The following is a 16,513-nucleotide window of genomic DNA, read 5'->3' as shown; positions in this document are numbered from 1 at the left end:
CAAAAATTAACTTCTATGCGGTAATATTTGCAACCGATCCGTATACATGCATGGGTGTGTGTATAAATGTGTATTTGTGTGTGCAAAAGCTGTTTACAACTTGAGACAATTTGCGTTTTCCACGTGCGCAAATATGCCGTTACGTTGTAACGCAACGCACGCGACTTATTTTTTATGCAAATAAGTAATTAGCAAATCACCAAACTTCCGAATGTCATTCGTGGCCAATAAAGCCGAGGCGAAACTGTACTTATTGGACTAAAATTTTGTATATTAATTAAATAATTCTATATAAATGAAAAGAGAGGGGTTTGAGTACCAAAAACATTATTTTAAGGCCCTTATCAGTCTTTATATGGCTCGTTGACAACAAAAACAACATAACTCCAAATTTTTCAATAATGATTTTGTTGAAAAATAAATGTATAGAAAGTGTCAGGTATTTTTTTCTTAATTTTAACTTTTTTCAATAAAAATTTTATCGTTGACAACAAAAACAACATAACTTAAAATTACTCAATAATGATTTTTTTTCTCAAAAATTAATTTACAGCACATATAACTAACTGTTTCAGTGAGATTTTTCTAAATTATATCGCTCGCTGCAATAAAAACAACATAACTCAAAATTACTCACTAATAATTTTTTGTTCAAAAATTAATTTACAGCACACATGTAAGTGTAACTAACTGTTTCAGTGAGATTTTTCTAAATTATATCGCTCGCTGCTATAAAAACAACATAACTCAAAATTACTCAATAATAATTTTTTGTTCAAAAATTAATTTACAGCACATATGTATGTATAACTAACTGTTTCAGTGAGATTTTTCTAAATTATATCGCTCGTTGTAATAAAAACAACATAACTCAATATTACTCAATAATAATTTTTTGTTCCAAAATTAATTTACAGCACATATAACTAACGTTTTCAGTGATATTTTTCTAAATATTATTTTCTTTCTCTGAATATTTACCGTTGTAAGTATTTGAAAACAATTTCTTGTTACAATTTTGTGGTGAATATTATTTGAAGTTGTGTCTGCTACGTTGGAAAAGTAAATAGGCTCACCTCTAGCTCAGGAGATAACGTCATTTGTCATAATTCCAATAATGGCCATTGGTAAAAGTTGAGATCTCTCAACTCTCTTGGCTCTACGATACCACAGTCAAGCCCAGTATGTGCTATATGTAGGATATCTGTATGTATGCTCGAAGGTATTCAACAAGCGGCGTTCATCAGCATATGTAGTGCACCAACCATGGCGCTTAATGTCATTCTGCATAGTCAGTCTCAGAAAATCTGGGTTTCTAAATGCGGGTCTGAACACTCGTTAACTTTGGACTCATGCTTTGACTTCATACCAGCACTTATTATTGGATCAGGGAGTCAATCTGGTGGTATTATCAGTAACCCCATACCTGCGATGTAGTAAGAATCAGGCCATTACCATAGAGTCTTTAGAGCAGGACTTTTTTTTGATAATACTACAAAACAAACATTACCGCGTAAGCGCTGTCTACGTCAATAAAGAAGAAAAAGACATGAAAACAATTTTTTTCTAGAACCTCCATATTATTTTCTTTTGCACTCTCAACTAAATTCGTTTACATAAATTGATTGTACACTATGTACGCTCGTTTGATGGCAACAGCTGATCTTTTTGATCTTTTTCGCAGCCAACTTCACACTTAACCGCCGTTATACATTATATTTGAACAGCTGATATAGAAAGGCTTGTTTATAAACAATTTTCTAGAATTTTTTGAAATAGCTTTTGTTTGATGTTCTATCGAAGATGGAAGGAACACCACTTTCGGCATATTTTACTGTTTTGCTATCAAAAGGATAAAAATGCAGTACAAGCAAGGCCAAAATTACGGAGATATGTAGCCCGAACGCCAATGCCATAAATTTCGTGCCGCCAATTTCGATCTTAAAGATCCTGAAAGCCCTCTTTAGGTCTATATGGATAAAAAAACAGTCGTTTTTCGATGGAAATCGAAGTAGATTCAATAACAAAGTTATCGGAAGAGGCAAGAAAATTTCGCCTGATTTGATCTGAAACACTATATCCCTACTTACGGCTAAAATTCGGATGCTTCGATCTCACATTTTAGTAAACACAGGCAATAATGACAAAAAATTAGCAGAGACCAAATATTTGACGAATATTGGCATCAAAGACTTTTTTCAGCTAATGATTTGGGTTTAAGGGTATCAAAGGTACCAAAAAAACCACAATCTTTTGCAAAAACAACGTCGCGTAGAGCACACAAGAGATGCTTGGCAATATGGCTGACGACCCTACTTACATCAAATGCACTAATGACTAGACGTGGGTTTGTGAGTAAGATGTCGAAACTGTTCAACAATATAGCGAATGCAGTTCCAAAAATGAGCCGAAAGTGAAAAAAATTTGGTAAAGGTACTGAAAGGCATGCCAGCCGAGGCTAACAGCAAATGTATGGAAACTTGAAATGAGCCTTACCATACCTATATTAGCTCAGGAGTCTATTTTGAAGGCGATAATAAAGATTTGTATTATAAAGTGTGAAAACGTAGTCCGGTTCAAATTTGATCAGATGAAATATATACTAGTAATAATAGCCTATTTGAAGATGATAAGAAAAATTATTATTAAAATGTGAGAGAATGTAGTCCGGGTCAATTTTGATCAGATGAAATATATACTAGTAATAGTAGCCTATTTGAAGATTATACGAAAAATTAGTATTAAAGTGTGAGAGAATGTAGTCCGGGTCAATTTTGATCAGATGTAGGTAATACTTGAATCATCGGTTGCGATTAAGAAGCAATTACAAAAATTCATTTCCATACATACATACATACATATGTATAGTATATAATATTATGTATAGAATATTTAAGATTAGCATGTATGACTAATTTATATACTTATATACATATGTACATATGTTTACACATTAATATATAATATATGTAATTCCAACATTTCCCATTAATATGATTTCACTTAAACTGCGCATTTGTCAGTCGGCAGACTTGAAAGCCCAAAACGCTCAACAAAAATTAAATGAAATTTTTAGTTAAAACAAACAAATAACAAAACTTTATGCATGCATACATACATACATAGATGATGAAATGATGTTGACAAATATGAAGTGTCATTTCAAAATTCTCGCTTCAAAGAAATTTCGTGCAACCGACGTTGCATAGTACATTTTATGATGGATGAAGCACACGCAAGACACGTATTGTAATTTAGAAGAACATGCTAATATGGCACTATATAAAGGGTGATTCATTTCGAGGCTCCCTGCCTTTCTAAAAAAAAAAACACTGAAATTTTAAATTTAATTAGGAATGTTTATTATCATTCGAAAGAACATGCTTTGACATTTATTTTTTGAAATAAATGTTGGCTGCGGCTACGTCTCAGATGATCCATTCGATGAGTCCAATTTTCGATGACTCGTTCACGAATTTGACTTGTAACTGGCGAATGACATTCGTGATGTTTTACTCCAATGCCTGAATCGGGATTGTCCGCATAGACTTTAGACTTTACATATCCCCACTGAAAAAATTCTAACGGTGTAACGTAAAATTATCTGCTCACCAAAGTCTTCTCTCAATAAATCTATTGATTGATGCGATGTGTGGGAAGTGGAGATCACGAGCTTCAATTTTAGGCATCAAATAGTCGGTATAATTTTTGAAGAAATATGGAACGACGATTCCACCGGCCCACGAACCATACCAAACAGTTTTTTTTTCTGGGTGAAATGGCAGCTCTGGAATCTCTTCAGGTTGCTCTTCCTCCGAAATGCGGCAATTATGCTTGTTTACATACTTACCCATTGAGCCAGTAATTATCCTCATCGCTGGACAAAGTTTGGCTCGAAAACGTCGGATCTTCTTGGAACTTTTCAAGAGCGAAGCGATGTCGCCAAGGAAGGGCGAGCGGCTTCAGTTCTGTCACAAGCTGTGTTTTGTACGCTTGCAATTGTGTACATCACAAAACACCCTTTATTTACATCAGTATTCATTTACAACATCTACAAAGTTGCAACACTAGTTCATATATACATACGCATGTGGCATTCAACACACTTGAAGCTCATACATTTTTAAGCAATTAGCACCCCAAATGTTAAGACGCAAATATTCTTGTAATGCGGAAATGGATTTCTTTGGGGGCGCCCACGTTCCTTAGATTTGTGTGTAGGGAAGAAGAAAGATTGCTACATGCTAAAATGTGTGGCAGTGATAAGTGACTTTTAGGGCCATTTCAGCATCAACAACACACACAGATAAAGATCTATAGATTTTCCACCGATTATTATCGCCTGTATTATTGATTTATTTACTCAAGCATAATGGTTATGAATAAATAACGTATGATGGCTGATCCTTGAGGTTGGATTGCGTGACATCGGCAAGACAAAAAAGAAACTTCTACTAGAATCGAACCAATCATTGTAAAATACAGGCATTTTAAGGGCAATTTTCTCAATATCTGGTCAATTATCGGTTAAGTCGTGGTTAACTTAACTGTGTTTTGGTAAATAACTTTTTTTTTGCCAGGTGGCTGCTAACCAATCCCTGCGAATTGCGTCATCTTAACAATCTTTTCTACGAAGCGCATTCTGAAGAGATTCAAGAGCTACCATTTAAAGCAGAAAAAACAACGGTTTGGTGCGGTTAGTGGCCCAGTGCCGAATACATCATCAGTCCATATATCTTCGGTTTATTACATTTCGGTGAGCAGATTTAATTTGCCACAAAGCCCATCTGATATCACACCGTTAGAATTTTTCCTGTGGAAATATGTAAAGCCTTAAGTGTACACCGCTTTGATTCAGACCTTTAAGCAAACATCGTTCGTGTCATTCGCCAGTTACCAGTCGAAATGCTCGAAGGAGTGATCGAAAATTGGACTCAACGGATGGACCATCTGTGACGTAGCCGCGACCAATATTTGAAAGAAATAGTCCCCAAAAAATAAATGCCAAAAAATGTTGTTTCGAATGATAATAAATATTCCCAATATTTCTGTGTTTTTTGTTTAAAAAAGTAGGGAATCTCGAAATGGCAACCTTTATAACCTATCGTAATATAATGTTAAGAAAAAAGTTGATTTTTTTATTTCAATTTTCTAATATATGAATAATATTCTTCGATCCATTCTTCTTAATTATGACTGGCGGCTTGTTTGTACGTACATATGTATGTATGTAATAATAAGTGGACAAGGGAGCAGAGTTCGTAATTCTTATAGATTTGAAAGAGTTTGAGATTCTCTTTAATTGCTTACAACAGTTTACCGTTAAGTTAATCATTACATATGGTATAATGTCGGCGCTCACTTGCTTGACACTGCGCATGTCATAAAGGGGCATTGCCAGCGCTAAACGAAAGTGCAAATTAATTTTATTTCCCAACCGACGTTTTTCACTAAGTTTTATGAGCCGCGAATAAGTAAAAACTTATGTATGAAAACAGATGTTAAGACATTTTTTAAAGCCGCACATAATCGGTTCGTTTTTAATAAGCGAGTGAAATTATTGTTTAAGTGAAATTGCTAAAGAGCTGTGAGATATACTATATTAAAGACGACTTTAAAGCTTACAATGAGGAAGCGACTTACCTCGAAAGACACTAACCATTACTCATAGGTAGCCGGTTCATATACATAATTTTAACCCATAACGTAAAAATGTGAATTTTCACTACTTTTTAATGAGCTTTGGCTATGGGAATTTCGTTGTGTTTGAATGAATATGAGATCTACTTAGCTTTGTTTTGGTTAAAATTTTTAATTTTGTATTAAAATATTTTTCTCTTAGTATTTTTTTAATTATTATATAATTTTTGATTTGTTTTACTTCGATTATAATTTATAAATTTTTTTCGTTTAAGTTATAATATATATATACTTATACCTATATGTATATATGGAACACATGTACGAACACCGCTTATTTAATTCCGAAGTATTGACTAAGTAAGCACCACTTTGAGAACTTTTTTCCAGTGTATACGTTTAAATATGGCAGGCATTTCCATGGAAGCGCTCAAGAACATACAAAAAAGGCGTAATAAAATCAAAAGTAATTTAAAACGACTCCTAAAAAAAACCAATAGTTTGAGTACTCAATCGATAAATATTCAATATTCGAGCATTACACAGAATTTAAGACACTTCATCATAATTTTCACTGCGTCACACTAACATAATTTGCGTTTTCCACCAACTTTTCGCATATTCACGACAGCAACTTTCATAATAAATATTTGCTGTTCAAAATAAGCACTTGCAGCCTTGAACTTGAAGTCTACTCGACCTTAAAATTGCTTTAAAATCGATCAACCACCTGATACTCCATTAAATTTTCTTCATTCAGCACATTGCACTACACCGAACCGCCGCAACTTTCCTTTTCATCAAACGAACGAACGAACGGCCTTTGATAATTTCACAGCTGTTATCTACACATTCCTTGTTGTTTTTTTTTTCTATATTCGTTTATTTGCGAATGTCGTAATGCAAATTGAGGTTGGTCAGGGCCTGCGCTTACATATAGTATGTCGAGCTTAAGCTGGCGCTAGATGTCGCTGCAATTGTTTGACAAAGCATTTGATTTATAAGCTCAGAGTCATGCCCTGTAGCTTAAAGCTTCTTGGCATATGCCGGCTGTCTAGCCGTTATGTATGCTACGAAATGCGTGATTGAAATTGGAGGGAATTTTCTGCCTTGCAGTACCATTTAGGAGCTTTATTAGATGACTTTCGGGAGAGTTTGATGCGATATTACGTTAATAAAATGTTAATGTTGTATTTTCGTTCGTTGTTGATGGTTAAACTGTTCACGAAATTTTTAACTGTTAATTTTAGGTTGATAATTTTGGTGGAAGAATTATTTGCAATATTAAGTTAAGAAGAAATTGGTTCGGTCATAAAAAGTGAATTAATTTTTGCGACTTTGAAAAGTGAAGTCACTTGTTAGAAGACTCGACTGGGATGGTATTTAGTACCTTCAGCGAATGACTTAATAGCTTCAATGAACTCATGGCGCAGCTACCGTGTTCAGCAGATTTGCCTCCAAAAGCGGGTCTTTCAAATTTAAAAGCAAAAAGAGTTATAGGAGTCAAATCTTATAAACACGGTGGCTCAATCACATTATCGTGATGGAATATCCAAGAATTTTCTGCCTAGAAATACGGTCCTTTACGACGAAAAGTGGTATTCCTTAATCACCGCTTAACCCTTTGGAACGAATTTATATTAAACAGAACTACTGTAATCAAAGTTATTTTTGAACGACTTTCTTCTTCAATTTCGGCCCAGTTTTAGCTGAAATTCGCTAGATTGTTGGATTGTTTCGACGTCATATTCATAAACCCTCGTCTCACTATCAGTAATGATATGTTTGTTGAATGTAGGTTCCTTAATTCCGCTATCAAGCATTTTTTGACGTCTACTCGACGTCGTTTTTGCAAAAGAGTTAGGCCTACCCAAAATTTATATCCAACATATTAACCAAAATACGTTGAGTACATAAAAATGAGATGTTGATCAAGTCCGACTCAAATCTAATCAGAAATTTAATCAGTCTTTGGAAGTTTGTTTGTGGGTTTGCGGTTCAAGAACGAATCAAGCTGGAAGAAGTTAGTCATAGTGCATAGGAAGAAGCCTTGAAAATAATTCACCTCACCATTCTTCACATCATACTTGTATACCTTGCTGATAAAAAATTATATGGGACCAAACACAACGTGTAGAATAAACTTCTGAGAAGAAACTAGTGTAGTAATCTTTTGATCCGTCAATAGCCTTATTTCAGATTGTTTCACCGCTCTATAAAGTTTCCAAATACATGTAATACCTTTAACAATTACAACACCTGGCTTTATTTCTCATACAATAATCATACTTTCATAGAAAAATGTTTAATTACAATTTAAATGGAGTAATAACGTTTATGTAATGCAAAATTTTGCACTCAAAATAATTCAAGCAGAAAATTGGCATAAAAACAAAGCTGACAAGCTGCAAAGAAAGCAAAGTGGGTAAAAGAAACCGGACTACAAATGAATGGGCGGGTCTACATTAGTGCGATTCAAACTGAAATGCAAACCGCAGTGGTTAACGGAAGATACAAACATATATGCGGTATTATTTAAGTTGGAACGCCTAATAAATAAGCAAAACACCAAATATGAATGTAACCATGTAACCAAAGCTAATATACTGACATACCTGCTGTGTAAAATTATAACTGTGCCAACAAGCAGGCATACAGACAGCTGTCTGGCTAGTAGACAGGCGCACAGACTGCGTAAACGGTGCTTGGAGAATTAGAAAACACTCAAATATAAGTAGATGAGATAGGCGAAATAATAAGCGAAAACAGTCAGTACATGCGCTTTGTGGCCCAAACTTTTACGGGGCGGAACGTTATATTTTGGTTCATTATAGAACTGTTGAGTCAAAATGACAGTATATGACATATTAGACGAAAGTCGCTCTAAAGAGGTTTCCGAAACAGTACTATCGGTAGAAAATGTGAACCATACAGATTTCAATTGGTTCCCAATAAGCTTACTAGTCTCTCGATCTTTTGCTGTATTTCATACATGTAATTATTGACCACTTCACCATCTTTGTAGAATATAGACGGACGAAAGAATCCCCGACGATTGGAGTTTAAGTGTGCTCTGCTCAACCCACAAAAAGGGAGACCCCACAATCTGGGCCAACTACCATCCGCGTCGTTAGTTCCTCTTTCTCCAGGTTGGAAAAAGAAGCGAAGCAAATTAGTCTGGAAGTGAACGAGGGCAAGACGAAATATCTCCTGTCATTAAACAAACATTCGTCGCTCTCTTGCTAAAATAGGTGCTGAGTAGGCAATGGTGAAGTAAAGTCCTCTCTCGACGAACAAAGACCAAACTCTACAAGTCACTTATCATCCCCGTTCTGCTATATGGTACAGAAGCGTGGACGACGACAACATCTGATGAGGCGGCGTTACGAGTTTTCGAGAAAAAGGTTCTGGGGAAAATTTATGGTCCTTTGCGCATTGGCAACTTCGAATATCGTATTCGATGAAACGAGGAGCTGTACGAGTTACACGACGCCATTGACATACCTAGTTCAGCGAATTAAGAGACAGCGGCTGCGCTCGCTAGGCCATGTCATCGGTATGGATGAAAGCACTCCAGCTCTGAAAGTATTCGATGTAGTACCAGCCGGGGGAGGAAGACCTCCGCTCTTTTGGGGATATCATGTGGAGAAGGAGCTGACTTGGTATCTCGAATTGGCGCCAAATCGCGAGAAGAATAAAGGACATAAACTCAGTTACATGATACAAGGAAGAGGTATATATACAAGATCATGACTATTTTTTCTTTACGTTCTGAGTCTAACTGAATATGACACATCGTTATAGGGATTCTAACGACACAGCACTTTAAAGACGAAGCTCGGTATTCAAGAGGGTTTGAGTTAAAGAAGTATTGTTAGATCTGTTCAAACTACGGCTTGAAGCGGTAGATTATTCCAAAAAAACCGATAAGCTCAAGGCTTTATCTCTCTAAATACAAATACAAATATCTTTCTAGCTACACCACCCGCCGTTTACCTTGCTCCGCCACTGTGCACATGTATTTAAGCACATAATAAGTAATACCTGTAATGGTTGCTTATGGCAAGCTAAAAATAAACAGTGTTGGATGAGAAAAGCGCAGCAAAACAAACGAAAAATTACACAAAATAAATGACGGTAAATGCGTTGTAAACAAACAACTTTTAAAATAATTTCACATTTATGATGGCTGGGTGCCACGATCGCCTCTGCAGTGTGTTTATATGCATTGTCTACATACATACATATTTATTTATTTTATGAAAGACAGACAGAAGAGTGCGTTATCTGCATACAAAGGCAAATTTGCGCGAAGAGATTTATTGGACTAAATGTAAATACAATGTAAGTATGTACCACGATGCGTAAATGTGCGATGAAGTCAATGTGAAAAGTTGGCAGAATCTCTGCTACAAGTAGCTTTGTGGTTGTACCTGTAAGCAAAACGGTGCGTCACAAATGCCAGCTGTGAAGCTCACAACTTGACTTTGTTGTTTGCTGGATTTGTGCTGATTGTTGCTTCGCTTTTACATACCGTTATTACCATGGTTTGGTTACTTTGCACTACCGTTATATGCATGACCTTCGTAAGTAATACAGTTATACAGTTATGATGAGGATTTTTAGCAAAACAAAAGGAAAAAGCAAGAAATTGAGAATAAAAAAGCAAACAAAGCAGAAATCTTAATGCCAAAAAGTGTTAAATGTTGCGGAATTGAAAGAAACGTTCAAAAAGGGGCGGTAATTTTGTTTTAGGCAGAACAAGTGAAAGGTTCTCCGGATGAACTGGATATTTATTCTATTTCACTGTTTTTGTGGTAGATATTTTCGCAATCAAATGAAACAATTATTATTTTAAGCATTTACATAGTTATAACCAGAAAATTAATAATTTTCGTTTACAATATTTACCGCAAAAATATCCGTTACTTAATTGAACATTTCATATAACAAGACCCCGAACTTAACAAAACTGAGGAAGAAAGAGAAATCAATGAAGTTAACTGATAAAATTTGATTCAGAAAATTTTGAATTTGTGAGAATGTTTTCCAAACTGAAAAATTCGCCCACGGTTCGAAATATGAATCCATTAAACCCAGAAAAATTTATTTGCTAAAGGCATTGAAGGGCATCCCAGCTGACACTTTTATTAGCTCAAGAAGGCCTATTTTCAAGACTTTAATTAACATTTGTATAAAAATACGTGAAAATGGTGTTTTTGTGAGTCCAGAGCAAAGATGAGAAGTCAGAGAATCAGAGAGTCATATAATGCTTCATGGTAGTTCAGGGCTCTGGAAAAAATATTTAAAGAAATTCTTTCGAGCAAAAGTGGCAAAAATAAAAAACAAAATTGAAAAATTATCAGTTTACATCAAAAATACAAAGTATGTTGATATTTCTGCTTTATACAAAAGCTTATGGTTAGATAGTGTGAATCCCCATATAACGGTACTGTTAAAAACTACTAAAATAGCGATAAAGCAAGCACTAAATACACCAGAGACATTAAATGGTATGCCGATAGGTATGGGAGCGCTTTAAATAAGCCTGGGTCAAAATTTGACGATGGGCGTGGCACCGCCCACTTTTAGGTGAAACCACATACATATCTCGGAACCTGTTCGATCGATTTCAACCAATTTCGATATGTAACATTCTTTTGATATAGTGCATAAATGGCCAAAATTGGTGAAAAAAACACGCCTACTTCCCATATAACACTATTTTAATTATTATGTGATTCATTCACTTTCCAGTATACAAATCAAGAATGAATCAATATATCCGGATAAAACTTTGTCCAAAGGTGTGTCACCTTACGACTAAAAATTGTCCAAATCAAACTATAACCATTCAAGCCCACAGATACCGAAAATGGGGACCTCACAGCCTATAGCTGACTTTTTGCCGAAAATATCGGTCAATTTGTAGGATATATATAATTGAAATTCAGGCATAATCTTTTCCTGATAATAGTATTTCTGGGTATCAAAAATGGGTTCCCTGAGCCCCCATATACCTAATAGAAAAATTTTCAAATTTCCGGCTGACTTTAAACCCCATAAATCGGCCAATATTTGTATTATTTTAATTAAAATTATTAGACGTATTTTTCTCCTAACGAAGCAACTCTGTGCCTGAATTGGAAAAAACTTGCAAAAATAGATAAAATCGACTCAATATTACAGCTATCACCCATACACCGATTAAAAGATTTTCAAACTCCCGGTTGGCTTTATACCGTATTAATGGCCAATATCATCAATTTAGCCTCTTCGATTAAGATTATGTCAGATAAAAGTATCTCATTTGAGGAGGAATTTGCTATAATTTTCGCTGACGGGAAGTAAAATATAGTTATTAAACTAAATGACCTGTTATACAATTCAATAAAATACCAAATTTGATTGTAATACATTCATGATTTCGTCGAATAATGAATCTTGAATTCTTTCGCAACATTTTTGATATAAAGTTTTTCCATGCCTGAAGGAATCTCTCGGGATTTGAATCTTGCAAGATACAAGAGTATAAAATGTTGGGTTACGTCCGACTTAGCGCTTTCTTAGTTGATTTCCATTAACATTTTTGCTGTTAAAGATTATCAAACAGAGCACACCTCACTATATTTTGATAAAATTTAAATTGAATTGAATATTTTTCGGAATTTGCAACGATAATCAATTTCATCGAATTTTTCGTTGACTTCTCAACTGAGGTAAAGGCTTAATAAGGAGCTCAGAAATAATTGCCCTTCTTACAACTTCTTTTAAAGAGAAAAATATCGAAATATTTGTCTGATACTCGATTTAAACTACAAATCATGCATTTATTGGAGTTTCCTTTAACAAATAAAAGGGCACTAAAGTTAAGTTTCATAGTTATAATAAAACCTCAGTATTTCATATATTTTAGGTAGGTCAACAAATTAATAGATTTATTGTCTTGCATTAAATTAATTTTTAAAGGTGTGTAATATGCATTAGCAATCAATTGCTTTCTTTATAAGTGCATTTCATTATTGAAAACTTGGTATTATGTTAAAACTTACTTCAACACTAAACAAGAAAATGATATAATATCATATTTTAGAAGATTTTATTAGAAGGTGTTTTACACATTAAATATCACTGACACCGGTGCCCACGCCCAGCATTAGTCTGCATTTTCAAACAACTTTTGCTAGATACATACATACATAAATTCATACAAATTTATGATATGGCTAAGAGTTCTCCAGATAATTAATTAAAAGAAGATTTGTTGTACGAAAGATTTTTTCAAATTTTTCAATTAAATTTGAAAATTATAATGCATCCTTATTTTCATGGAAAAAGTTAGCATTTATATTAGATATAATTTATACTAGAATAAACATATTAAAAGAAAATTATGAAAAAATACCTTCTGTAAGAACAAATTCATTTAAAAAAATATTGTTTTCAATTTGAATTTTATACGAAACAATTTTTATCCCTACAAAAAGTTATAAATATACATGTACATTTAAAACATATAAAAGTTTTATATTATAATTATATAAAAATTATATTTATTGATTGTAAGTTCATATGAAGTATAAAATCCACTTGTAAGGCAGAAAAATCGCGTTTTTTTGTTTTTTAAGGACATTTTATTTTATTATATTTTTTGTGAAAATATTTAAATTTTAAAGTTGCTTAACAAACCGAAATTATTATCAAAAATAGCATTCCTTCGATCATTGCCTGAAAATTTTTTCTGAGAAGGTCTCGGGAGAATATCATATACATATAGTATGTAGATCGGTTGAGTCATTCATAGAAATTTTCCCTAGAAACACTGATATCAGCGTTTGGGAAAAACGTGAGTTTTTTACATTCGCAAGTGGATATAATCCCTTAAAATAAAACGCAGCTCATATTTTAGGCTTACCTTAATATTACACCAGCAAACATACACACATAGTTCACATACTTCAAAATATTTATGTATACACTTTAGAACACCATCACTTATTAACACTATTTTATTTGACACTTGCTTTGACATAAAAAAATATTATTTTCATAAACCCTACAAATTTTTCTACATAACTATGCACCCTATCATCACTAACTTTCTTGCTACGCTTTTGCACTTCCATTATTTTACATCATTAACACACTCTGCCTCTACACACATACATACGTTCTTTTTACATCGCCGAAATGAAGTCATTCACTTGTCACACGATTGATGCTGCCCACTCACAGCCATCATTTACTTGCACTTTTCTCACAACTTTTGCAGCTTTTCACTTATTAAACACTTCACTTTGACACAAAAGACATTCACACACAATATTTCACTAAATTTATTGCACAATAACTGATTTAAACAATTTAAATTAATATTTTACGATGATCACTTAAAATTTTGCACAACACGACGGAATTCAAACCACGAACTGCAGCGGCGAGTTGGTGTGGGAGATGGAACATAATAAACGATTAGTGGTTTACCGGCTAATTGAGTGTAAATAGCGGAAGTGGATAATAACCTAAAGTATTGTTGTTGTTAGTAAGAAGGGGTAATTGGAAGTCGATAGGAGGAGGAATTAGAGGAAGGAGAGTTTAGTAGTGGAAGAAGAAAAGAGGGCGCAATTCGTGTGCTTGGATGCATATATGTATGTATGTGTTGCATGCAATTAAATGATGCACTGGATGAAGGAATAACTAAAAGCCAGCCTATTTTTTCTTATACATATATATATATGTATATACTTATATGCACACATATGTATGTATATGTACTAGTTATTTAGGTGTTGGTAAACAATATGTGAGCAGGTGTATCACTATAGAGAGCATGCAGAATATAAGTCACTAGGAAATTTTAGTATTTGTAAGCAAATATACATACATAAGAACATATGTATTTATATAATATTGGGATACCATACATGTATACTTTTATATACATAGATACATACATATATAAATCTAGTTGGTTAGCTTTGATACTTGAAGTTTTTTGAAAAATAAAGAGAGTTAGCCATCCAACAAAATATATGTAAATATTTTTGAAAATTATTAAAAGAATGTTATACGTACATATGTACAATGTATGTACATATAAAAGTGCATAAAGAAATTCAAAAAATTTAAGACCAGACTTCCATATTTATTTATAAGCGCGTATTCAGTCTAAAGAAATAAAAAAATAATAATTTTTTACCACCGAGTTTTTACCAATTATTTATTAAAGTATTAAGTGGTAAAATATTAAGTGTTAAAAAAATTTTTCAGAAAATTATATATTAGTTGTATAATTAAATTACTTATTACATTTGTTTTCTGTTTTTTTACAAAATTCTTATAAGTTTTTTTTTGTATTGTTAGTAATTATTTACTTTTCGGTATTTTATAGGCCTAAAAATAATTTTTTCCATCCAGTTTTTATTAATTATTTATTAACATATTAAGAGCTTAAAAATTTTTTTAGCGAAAAGTTTATAAATTATTTATTTCATAGTTAAATTACTTACTACATTGGGTTTTATTTTTTTTCCAAAATTCTTTAAGGTTTTTTTTATTTCTTTAGTAATTTTTTAATGCTTGGAATATGATAGATTTAGATTTCATATTTAGATATGAAATACATACATACATATATATTTGTTAATTTTTTTAGTCATTGTTCATCTTATCCGAATTTTTTGAAATATTACGATTTAATTGTTTTAATTTTTTGTCAATTAACACTATAAAAAATATATACATATGTATGTACATACACACATATGCATATATAAAGAAAACTCATGCCAAATAAGAAGTAAATCGAGTGATTAGAATTAAATTACTTATTAAATTTATTTTTTATTTTTTACCAAATTATTGTATTTTTTTTATTGTTTGAGTAATTTTTTTTAATTTTAGGAATTATTTTTTATATCAAATATATTTTTAATCACGTTTTAAATCATTTTATAAAAGTTTTTTAAAAATTGAAAAGTAGTTTCGGGAAAAATTCACCTACAGCTTTAGCATAAGCTCTTCTTGAATATTTTATCTAACGATATATGAGAAATACATTTATTTATTTTTAATTTCCGGATTTAAATACCTATTTTTGAATGTAAGCAGGTATTAGATTATAGACTATATAAAATGATACAAAAAAGGTAAATATATAATAATTTTAATACATAGAAGTATAATTCAAATTAAATACAAGCAAAATTTATTTATTTTTGATTAATTTTTTATATTTATTTTTGATTACTAAATTCTTAATCAATGTACATATTTATAGATTAATAGATTACATTCCAAAAATCAAAAAAAGAGAGCGGCCAATATTTTCTAATTTGGAAATTTATACGAAAATTTTAAGCAATAAATTATTCTTCTTCGTTAAATTTTAATTAATTAAAAAAACTGAGAAATATAATAGGAATATTAATGCAGAACTTTGTATGCGAATATTTATTAATATTACTACGAGCTACAATAAATGAAAACTTACCATAATATAGTATAATGTTGATTCATGAACAAAGTATTTGATATCCCTCGCAAAGTCATAAAGTCGCAAAATACATTTGTACAAACACATTAGTTTTGGTATATTCATATATTTTGTACATTTTGTTGCACTCCCGCACAATAACAATGCTTCATAAAAAAGCTTGTTTTAATATTTGCACTAAGATTATTTAAATAAATGCACGACCTAAATCATTTACAAAACTAACGAACCACCCTTTTCTAACGACACTACATGTCACACTTTTCACATCACCGAACCTAAGCCGCTCGCTTTTCATACGATTATGCTGCGCACTCACAGCCATCATTTACTTGCATTTTTCTCACAATTTTTGCAGCTTTTCACTTATTAAACACT

At 32.6% G+C, this 16,513-nt stretch overlaps 1 long non-coding RNA gene across 2 annotated transcripts in view; it reads right to left on the bottom strand.

The window, feature by feature from the left end:
* The window catches only part of LOC126762634 (uncharacterized), a 169,676-nt gene extending 153,504 nt beyond the window's left edge, over positions 1 to 16,172 (bottom strand). The window contains exon 1 of one of the 2 annotated variants that reach the window (XR_007667492.1): positions 16,133 to 16,172. This is a non-coding gene — a long non-coding RNA (uncharacterized LOC126762634). Of the gene's footprint in view, positions 1 to 13,555; positions 13,967 to 16,132 lie in introns of those variants that run through there. The other variant, XR_007667493.1, reaches the window with a different exon arrangement.
* Positions 16,173 to 16,513: the final 341 nt, after the last annotated feature.

Source organism: Bactrocera neohumeralis, chromosome 6 (genome assembly GCF_024586455.1).
Source record: "Bactrocera neohumeralis isolate Rockhampton chromosome 6, APGP_CSIRO_Bneo_wtdbg2-racon-allhic-juicebox.fasta_v2, whole genome shotgun sequence".
NCBI classification, from domain to species: domain Eukaryota; kingdom Metazoa; phylum Arthropoda; class Insecta; order Diptera; family Tephritidae; genus Bactrocera; species Bactrocera neohumeralis.
The sequence above is the reverse complement of the archived record's forward strand: the minus strand, read 5'-3'. Positions and strand labels throughout refer to the sequence as shown.